At 36.4% G+C, this 9,021-nt stretch overlaps 2 long non-coding RNA genes across 2 annotated transcripts; both read right to left on the reverse strand.

Moving 5' to 3' along the window:
- Nucleotides 1-2,196: 2,196 nt before the first annotated feature.
- On the reverse strand, nt 2,197-4,484 carry LOC147578483 (uncharacterized). The gene is made up of 2 exons (XR_015254294.1): nt 4,324-4,484; nt 2,197-2,351 (listed from the first exon to the last, which is right to left on the reverse strand). It is a non-coding gene; the product is annotated as an uncharacterized LOC147578483 (long non-coding RNA).
- Nucleotides 4,485-6,221: 1,737 nt separating this feature from the next.
- On the reverse strand, nt 6,222-8,355 carry LOC147578484 (uncharacterized). The gene is made up of 3 exons (XR_015254295.1): nt 8,303-8,355; nt 6,477-6,561; nt 6,222-6,325 (listed from the first exon to the last, which is right to left on the reverse strand). It is a non-coding gene; the product is annotated as an uncharacterized LOC147578484 (long non-coding RNA).
- Between the last annotated feature and the right edge of the window lie 666 nt (nt 8,356-9,021).

The raw sequence follows: 9,021 nt of genomic DNA on the forward strand, positions 1-9,021 counted from the left end.
GTTCCTATATCCTTAGTAAAACCTTTCAGGAGAGAATTTAAAATATTTTTTCTACTTCTAGGATTCTACTTTAGAGAAACACAAGCATGTATAAGTAAAGAAGACTATATAATGATATTTATGATAGTATTGATTGTTTATTTAAAAAAATTGTTAAGCCATCTCAATGTTCTTCACTATAGAATGATTAAATAAATTATGATTCATTCATACAATACAATACCTTAAAGCTATTTTTGAAATATAAGTCAGAACTAAATAAACTGATCTGTAAATATTTCTAAAGCATATTAATAGCACCAAGCAATTTGCATATATATAAAGTATTGCATATTATATATTTATATTCATTTTGTGTAGAAGAAAGTACACAACAGAGAGAGAGAGAAAGGGAGGCAGAGAGAAGAGAAGGAAGGAAGGAAGGAAGGAAGGAAGGAAGGAAGGAAGGAAGGAAGGAAGGAAAAAAAGAAAGTGGAAAAGGAGAGAGAAAAGGAGAGGATGAAATGCATTTATGTAAGAAATATTGAGCATGTACTGTGTATAGCACTCTTTGTTCCATGATAAAGACAGACAGGGTCCTTGCTCTCTAAGCGGTCTTTTTCCAGAAGCTGACAAGGAAATAGAAACAAGTGCGTGAACAGATAAATAACTGTACAAAGAAGTTATTCATATAGTAATTATTCACTCATGAAGAAGTATGTGAAGACAAAGACAAATACCATGTGATCGCACTCATACGTGGAATTTAAGAAACAAAACAAATGAACAAATAAAGAGGAAAGGAGACAAACAAACAAACAAACAATAAAAACCCAGACTTAAATACAGAGAACAGACTGGTAGTTGCTGGGGGGAGGGGGTGGGAGCAGTGACATAGATAAAAGGGACAAAGAGAGCACTTACCCTGATGAGCACTGAGTAATGTATAGGAGTGTTGAATCACTATATTGTACACCTGAAACTGATATGACACTGTCTGTTAACTATACTGGAATAAAAAAAATTTTTTTAAAGAAGGGTTGTAAATAAAACAAAACAGACAAGCTGTGGCAAATCACGGATTCCATGGTCAGTGATGGCCACATCAAGGAAGACCCATTTGAGTGAATACCTGAAGAAGGAGAAGAAGCAAACCAGAGAAGGGAAAAGGGACTTTCAAGCCCAGGGAATGCAACGGCCCTGAAGCGGAAGAGAGTTTAGAATGCTAGACTAAGGAAGACAAATAACCACGAATGGCCTGTGACCATGATCGGTACAGACAGACAAGTGAGACCTGACACAGGGGAGACGGACTAGGGCCAGACCACATGGGCCCCACGGACCACAGTAAGGACTTCAGTATGCAAGTTTAAAAAACATTGACGTCAGCAAATGCGTATAAAATGCACAAATTTTTGCAAGAATGTTGAATGTTTTGGTTTTTTGAATATGCAAGAAACTAATTTCAAATATTCTCCCAAATTTCAATCTGACTCAGTGGAGAAGGGAAAGAAGAGATGGTGATTACATCACAGCTTCCTGTTTCCTTTATCAGCTAAAGCAGGGTCATATTTGTCCACTCTATCACTAAAATGGAGGCTAGGGAACAATTAAATCCTATTTTAATGGAGTTTAAAGAAGTTTGTAACTGTAAACTTCACCGGATAAAAATCTTGATATTCTGTGTGTTTCCAGTTTTATTTGGCTCTTTAAAGAGAACTGGTCCTGTTTTAGATATATAAAAAGTGCATATTTATCTATACTTGGTTCTAAAAAGTTGCATTCATCCCACAGCAAACTGGAATACAAAGCGTATGTTTGCTCATTAAACTTAAAGTTGCCGTTAAAAGTCCTCAGTGTTTCTCTAAAAATACTGAACATCCATTTACAGTTCACCAAGCCTCTGTCAGGATAAAGAAGTTGAAGAAGTCAAATTGATCTATTCCTAAGACCTTTACCACAACTGTTTTTTCCTGAACAAAAAGGAAGAAAAACATTTCTTCATTCCCATTGTCCACTCTTGGGCAGTGCTTAGCCAAAAGTGCCTGACAGCCCTGTCTTCTTCCTCAGTCGTTGACAAATGGTTTGAAAAAGTATAATTGTAATCTGTGAAGTCATGACAACAGACCGATAATGCCCTTCCATACAACACCTCTTGAAATTTCTAATCAAAACTTTATATCTGGAGCCGCTTGCGTCTGACAGAGAACCCCACCACAAAATGCCAATGTTTATTCATTCAGCACCCTCCTGCCTTTCAAGGAAGATTCTGGCTTTGTCTCCATGCAGGGAAGAGTGTGCTCTTACATTTTCAGACAGCATTTGACGAAGTTCCACATCAGAGATCAAGGTCTTGGTAGAAAGATTGAGGTCTACTAAAGGAGGAAAACAGAATGGACATGAATGTACATAAAATGGATTGAATGTTGGCTAAAGGGCAGATGAGGGTATGGTCATAAATAAAAACTTTTCATGGTGGCAAAAGGTAACTGGAGAGAGATTATTGTATCAGTGTGAGGATTCCACTTATTTAGTAACCATTAAGGTGAATTTGGCAATCAAATTGAAAGGAAAATAACTGGTTCTCTAAACATCATTATATTGGAAAAATGGAGAATAACATTGAAATTCAATTTCTTGGAGGAGAAAACGACACTAAATTTGTGCTTTATAATGTATATTTTATAAATTGATACAAAGTAATAGGGCTTCAGCTTAAATAACAACCTATGTCTTTTGTATATTCTACCTCCCTATTATTATAAAGAGGGGCCAGTAGGCAAACTGAAAGAGAAGGAAAAGTACAAAGTGAGGAGTCCATGAAATAGAAATGAAAAGAAGGATCCTTTTTCACGACAACCAGGAAATTACGGACTCAGCACTGAGCTGTCATTGCTTGTGGGCCCCTTTCCCCTCTGACACATCAACCGCATTTTGATTGTCAGATAAAATGCAGGAGTCTCAGTTAATTTTGAATTTCAGATAAACAAATAATAAATAGTATAGGTATGCCCCATGCAATATTTATGGTATATAGTTATACTAAAATTTATTTATTGTTTATCTGGAATTCAACCTTGAGTGGATACCCTGCATTGTTTTATTATTGCTGTTTTCTAAAGCTTACAACCCCAACCCTGAGACAAACTGCCAACCAACAGTTCTGGGCTTTTCGGAAGTCCTCTAGGGAAAGAATGGGATACTCGGACACACTGTTTAGAAAGAAAGCCTTGCCTGTAGGGAAAGTGGAATCAAACAGAAACGTTACCATTATTAAATTAGATTTTTCGTGAATGTCTTTTGAATTTTATTTTCTTTAAAGAATTGTACTTCCTGTTCCTTCTCCTGCCCTCTTCATTATGAATAAGATCGTTTGTATTAAGCAGCATTTGCTGCAGCTAGCTAATACACCCTTTAGTTTTGAAGGCATTTTTGTGTTTTGTTTTCTTTTAATTGAAAAAAATATTATTTTATATTACTTTAATATATCAAGGCAACTTTAGTCAAATTGAACCTACATCAAGTTCTTTGAAACTTCTATCAGTGCAAAGTAATAAGAATAATTTTTAAAAAGCCACAGGATCTTGTCAAGAGAGGCATGAAATTTAGTCTCTGTATCTCCTGCTAGGTAGCACTGTGTCTTTAGATGGGTGTATGACCTCTTTTGGCTTCAGATTACTCACATATGAAAAAAAAAAAGAATGTTGAAATAAATAAGTCGCTTATACAAAAAGTGTTTTTTTAAAGTCTTAAAACTTTAAAATTTTTAAAAATGAGAAATGTAATGTATTCGACACTTGAGCAATGTGGGAGTTGGGTCGGTGACCCCTCCGTGCAGCCAAAAGCCTACATATAACTTTTGACTCCCCCAAAACTTTAGTAATAACATTCTGTGACTAGAAGTCTTAGTGATAACATAAAAATTGACTAACACACATATTTTATGTGTTATATGGGTTATATACTGTAATTCTTACAGTAATCTAGAGAAAAATGTTAAGAAAATCATAAGGGGGTGCCTCGGTGGCTCAGTTGGTTTAAGTAATCGACTCATGTTTTCGGCTCAGGTCGTAATCCCACAGGTTCATGAGATCAAATCCTGCATTGGGGCTGTTGTTAGTGCAAAGCCTGCTTGGGATTCTCTCTCTTCCAATCTCTCTGCCCTTCCCCCCTTGCATGTGCACTCTCTCTCCCTCTTACTCTCAAACAAATAAACTTAAAAAAAGAAAATCATAAGGAAAATAATATATTTATAGTATTATATGGTATTTATCAAAGTAAATCCATGCATAGGTAGACCTGTGCAGTTCAAACCTGTGTTGTTCCAAGGTCAACTGTACTTACATTGCAGATTGAAACTTTAAAAAATGTAATTCCTCCATTACATTGGAGCCTCCATTCTTTCGTTTATACTTCAGGGTGTATGCACTTGAAATATCTGGGATAGTCCAACTTCAAAATTCAGTTCCAGGGCTTGCATTACAAACAATACAACTGGTTGGTTAGTATGAAAACTCCCCTGCTATGAAAATCTTATTAAAATGGATAAAATACAACATAAAGCCTTCTATGTGCATAACTGAGCTCAAGGGACAGTGAGAATTATCTCCAGGGGTAGAAATTGGAGGAAAATTGAAAATAAGAAATGGAAGTGAACACAGGGCTTAGCTATCCTGGTTGTCAGTATGGACAGAGAGGCAATCCGTGGTTATTGCTCACCTTAGTGACCAAGAACTTGGGATTTAATAGACATTAAGAGACAAAATAGAAAAACCTAGATCTATGTGGGCTGAAAAGTTGGCATGGGAGACACTTGCAGAAAGCCAAGATCTTCAGAAGGATATATCCTCAATGAAAGAGTAGACTTTAAAATAAGTACTTCCTGGGGCACCTGGGTGGCTCAGTTGGTTGAGTATCTGACTCATGATTTTGGCTCAGGTCATGATTGCAGGGTTTTGGGATCAAACACCATGTGGGGCTTCACGTTGAGCATGGAGCCTGCTTGAGATTTTCTCCCTCTCTCCCCCAAACCCTCTCTCCAACTTTCACTCTCCCTCTAAAATAAAATAAAAATAGGGGTGCTTGGGTGGCTCATTCCATTGAGCCTCCACTCCTGATCTTGGCTCAGGTTATGATCTCAGGGTCATGAGTTCAAGCCCCACGTTGGGCTCTGCCCAGCATTGGGCTCTATGATGGGTGTGAAACCTACTTAGAAAAAAAAAAATCATAATATAAAATAAAATAAAATAAAGTAATAAAATTAGAAAAATAAAATAAAATAATAAAATATTTCCTAGAAGAAAGAGATGAAAAGGAAGTTTATCATGACCATGACACTTGGTACAAAATGAATTCTCATTTAAGAATTATACATACACATATACTACACACACACACACACACACACACACACACACACACACATATACACACACACACACACAATGTATATATATATTCCCCCCAGAAAGCAAAATTAGGATTTAATCAAGGAATTTCCTATATCCTCAGGGAGAGGACTTCATAATAACTGCCAGAGGGATTTCATAATTGCTGTGAAAATACTGTGTCTCGTGTATTTCTCCTTTCCAATGAGAGCAATTAACGATGGTTATTTTTTTTCTGCTCTACAATTGTACGTTGGTTTGATAGGGGAGGGAGAGGGTAGATAATTTGTCTTTCTAGTTCGTAGGCCATTGGACCATGAAGAATCTCATCCAAACTTGATGAAAAGAACTGTGCATTACCCAGAGATCCCATCTGGATTTGAGATTGTGTCTCTTGAGGAGGGGACATGAAGTCTATGTTTAAAAGGAAGAGTTTGATAGATATCATAAAAAAGTAAACTCTGGCAGGAGTAGCCCACATGCCCACAAATAATTCTCATTTTTCTCCTGGTCACATTTTGATGTCATCTCCTAATCCACTTAACAGTCAGGGGTGACCTTATCACAAGTTTAGCCAATGTAATCTGGTAGAAATGAGTGTATGCCTCCAGCATCTAACACGAAGGCTTTAAGATAGTAGGTGCTCAATGAAAAACCTCACTCTTCTTTGAACACTCTCCATTACACTCTCACATTTATTTCTGATTCAGTAACTCAATGCAAATTGATTGAATACTCGCATCCTTTGGCCTCCTGGAACTCTCTCACTTAAGGCCTGACCTAAGACCTCTCTTTAATAATATCTTATGAGCCACAATATTTTATACACTTTCACTACTGTCAGAATTTTACTTCCCTTTTCCCCGTGTCCTTTAAATTTTCCAAAGTGACATCAACTAAACTGTTAAGCCATTATGAGGGCATCCTCAGTGGTTTCTTTTTGGTTGCAATGCCCAAGCCTAAGAGACACACAACAGAGGGAATCACTCAGGCTGTAAGTTAGGTTAGTGGGGATTTGCTCTTTCTGATGCGATTTTCCCATAGGGGTTGCCCTGCTACCAGAAGTCCACAATTAACTGAGAGAAAGTTTTATGAAACTGTATCACTCACTGTACTTGCAGTTTCTGGGAATTGTATTAATAGACCCTTGATAGCTTGATCAAAGCCCAACTGGAATGCGTTGTATCTAAAATGCCTGTTTAGAAAGCAAAAGGTTGCGTGAATAATTGTTAGGCCAAATTTAAATTTTCTGTTATCTGAGATATCTTCAGAATAACAGTACTGTTTATCTTTCCTTTGTGTGATCCACAATTATCTGTGAGCAATCTAGAAAGAAGTCTAAAATGGTAAATATATGCATTCTTTGAAACTAAACAAACACTTTTCAGACATGACCAGTTGCTTAAACACACTATCGATCATTATAATGAAGACCCGAGTTTTTTACTAACATGCAAAGCATAATCGTTTGCCTTATGAATTTGGCTGTGACAGAGCCCTTCCCCCTCTCATTTTTTTAAGGTCTTTGAACATAATTCCCCTACACTTTTATGTATATAGACTAATTAAGAGAATAATATTACATTTGAATTTTCCTATTTTTATCAAAAGCGATTATCTTTAACAAATTCTTTAAATTGTTCTGCTTTTGTATCAGTGATTAATGTATTGTGCCTGGTTCTTCTTGCCCGTTAATTGTTTTATACAAGTGGATGCTAATATAAGCAATAAGGTTTTATTAATGTCCCAATCAAATATATTGAAGCATATATGTGTTAAATACACGAGTGCTAAATAGGTGATCTTTCTTAAAAGAACATTAGGTTTTAAACATTGATCCATATTTATTAATTAATGTCTCTTTCAAAACTTTCCTGCACGATGATTAAAAATTGTTTATACTTCATTATATAAAACAGTATACCTATTAACATATAGATTTATTCAGAAAGTATATGTGAAACTATAACCCTTGAAGATGCAAGCATGAATATAGACAGATTTATAATTCAATCCATATTTTAGGATATTCAAAACATATCCTCTTCAAATAAGCACTTTAAAATAAAGTCTTGCTGTGACAGCTAATAAAACTAAATTACCTGAAATTAAATAAAATATAGTCTATTGAAACAAGAAAAAAAAAGAGAAGAGATGTAGATTAATTGTGATAGTCTGATGCTATCAAAAGTGTAGTTTCCGCTACCAAGAAATTCTCCAAAACTTTAATTTGAAAACAGGATTTAGCAGAGACAGAATAAAATGATGAAGTCAATGTAAATGCAATTATATAAAAAACAGTATTTACCTCTTTCTTCCCTCAACTTTTTAATATCTCTTACCTTGATCTTACTATATAATATTTTGCCTGTTTAACCTTCAAATTAAGTTGCCATCCATGAGTGAATTAAATCTAGTCTTAGACAATCTCTGAAAATCCAGTTATTTAGTTAATGTTTACTCAATTTTCTTTAAATGTGATATTTTTAATATGAAAAATAGGATATGTAGATGACAGTCTGATCAAAACAATTTGAAATAATCATAAAGCACAAATGGTTCATAGCCATAATAAGCAAAGAGTAAAAATCAATAGGAAAAAGACAAACCATCTGTGGTATTTTAAAACCCAGTTTTAAAATGCTGGGTTTAGGGGCCCTGGGTGGCTCAGTCAGTTAAGCATCTGGCTTTGGCTCAGGTCATGATCTCACATTGTGTGGGTTCAAACCCCGCAATGGGCTCTGTGTTGACAGCTCGGAGCCTGGAGTCTCCTTTGTATTCTGTGTCTCCCTCTCTCTCTGCCCCACCCCTACTTGCGCTCTTCTCTCTCTGTCTCTCAAAAATGAATAAACATTATTTTTTTTTAAATACTGGGTTCAAATTCTTTGTTTGAGAGTCTTCAACACTCCTTCCAGTGAGAGAGCAGGTTTACTTACCTTCCCCTTAAGTCTGGGTAGCCTCTTGACTGTTTCAACCCACAGAATATGACAGGGTAATGCTGCATAACTTCTAAGGCTACATCATAAAGGACAATACAGCTTTACCAGAACACTTACTCTTGGAGCTTAGTAACTGCCCACCTCTTCTGAGGACCCTCTGCTATTCGGAAGCCTTAATGCTTGGAGAAACGATAGGCAGATGTTCTGGTCAGCAGTGCTTATCTTTGAGTCATCCCGTCCCAGGTGCCAGAAATATGAGTGAAATGAGTTTGTGAACGGTCAGAACTCCAAAATGAGTTTCACTGTACAAAGTGAGTGTCAGCAGGATGGTGCTGCTTCGGGAGGCTATGAGTAGAATCTGTTCCTTTATCTTTTCCAATTTCTGGAGTCTGCCTGCATTCCTTGGCTTCTAACTTCTTCCTCCATTTTCAAAGTCAACAATGGCTAATGGAGTTTTTCTTTCATTACTCTGTCATTCATTCTCCTATCCCCCCTTTTCACTTACAAAAACCCTGGTGATTACTTCTGGCCCAGAAGGCTAATCCAGGATAATCTCCCTACCTCAAACTCCTCAACATAATCACATCTGCAAAATCCCCTTTGCATATAAGGTAACACATTCACAGGTTCTGGGGATTGAAAAGCTAGCAAGTTTTGAACCCATTATTCTGCCTACCACAAGGCATTACCACAAGGTGATACAGCCAGGGCCAGCT

This window comes from Puma concolor, chromosome C1 (genome assembly GCF_028749965.1).
Source record: "Puma concolor isolate L17-30 chromosome C1, mPumCon1.1.hap2, whole genome shotgun sequence".
Taxonomy (NCBI): domain Eukaryota; kingdom Metazoa; phylum Chordata; class Mammalia; order Carnivora; family Felidae; genus Puma; species Puma concolor.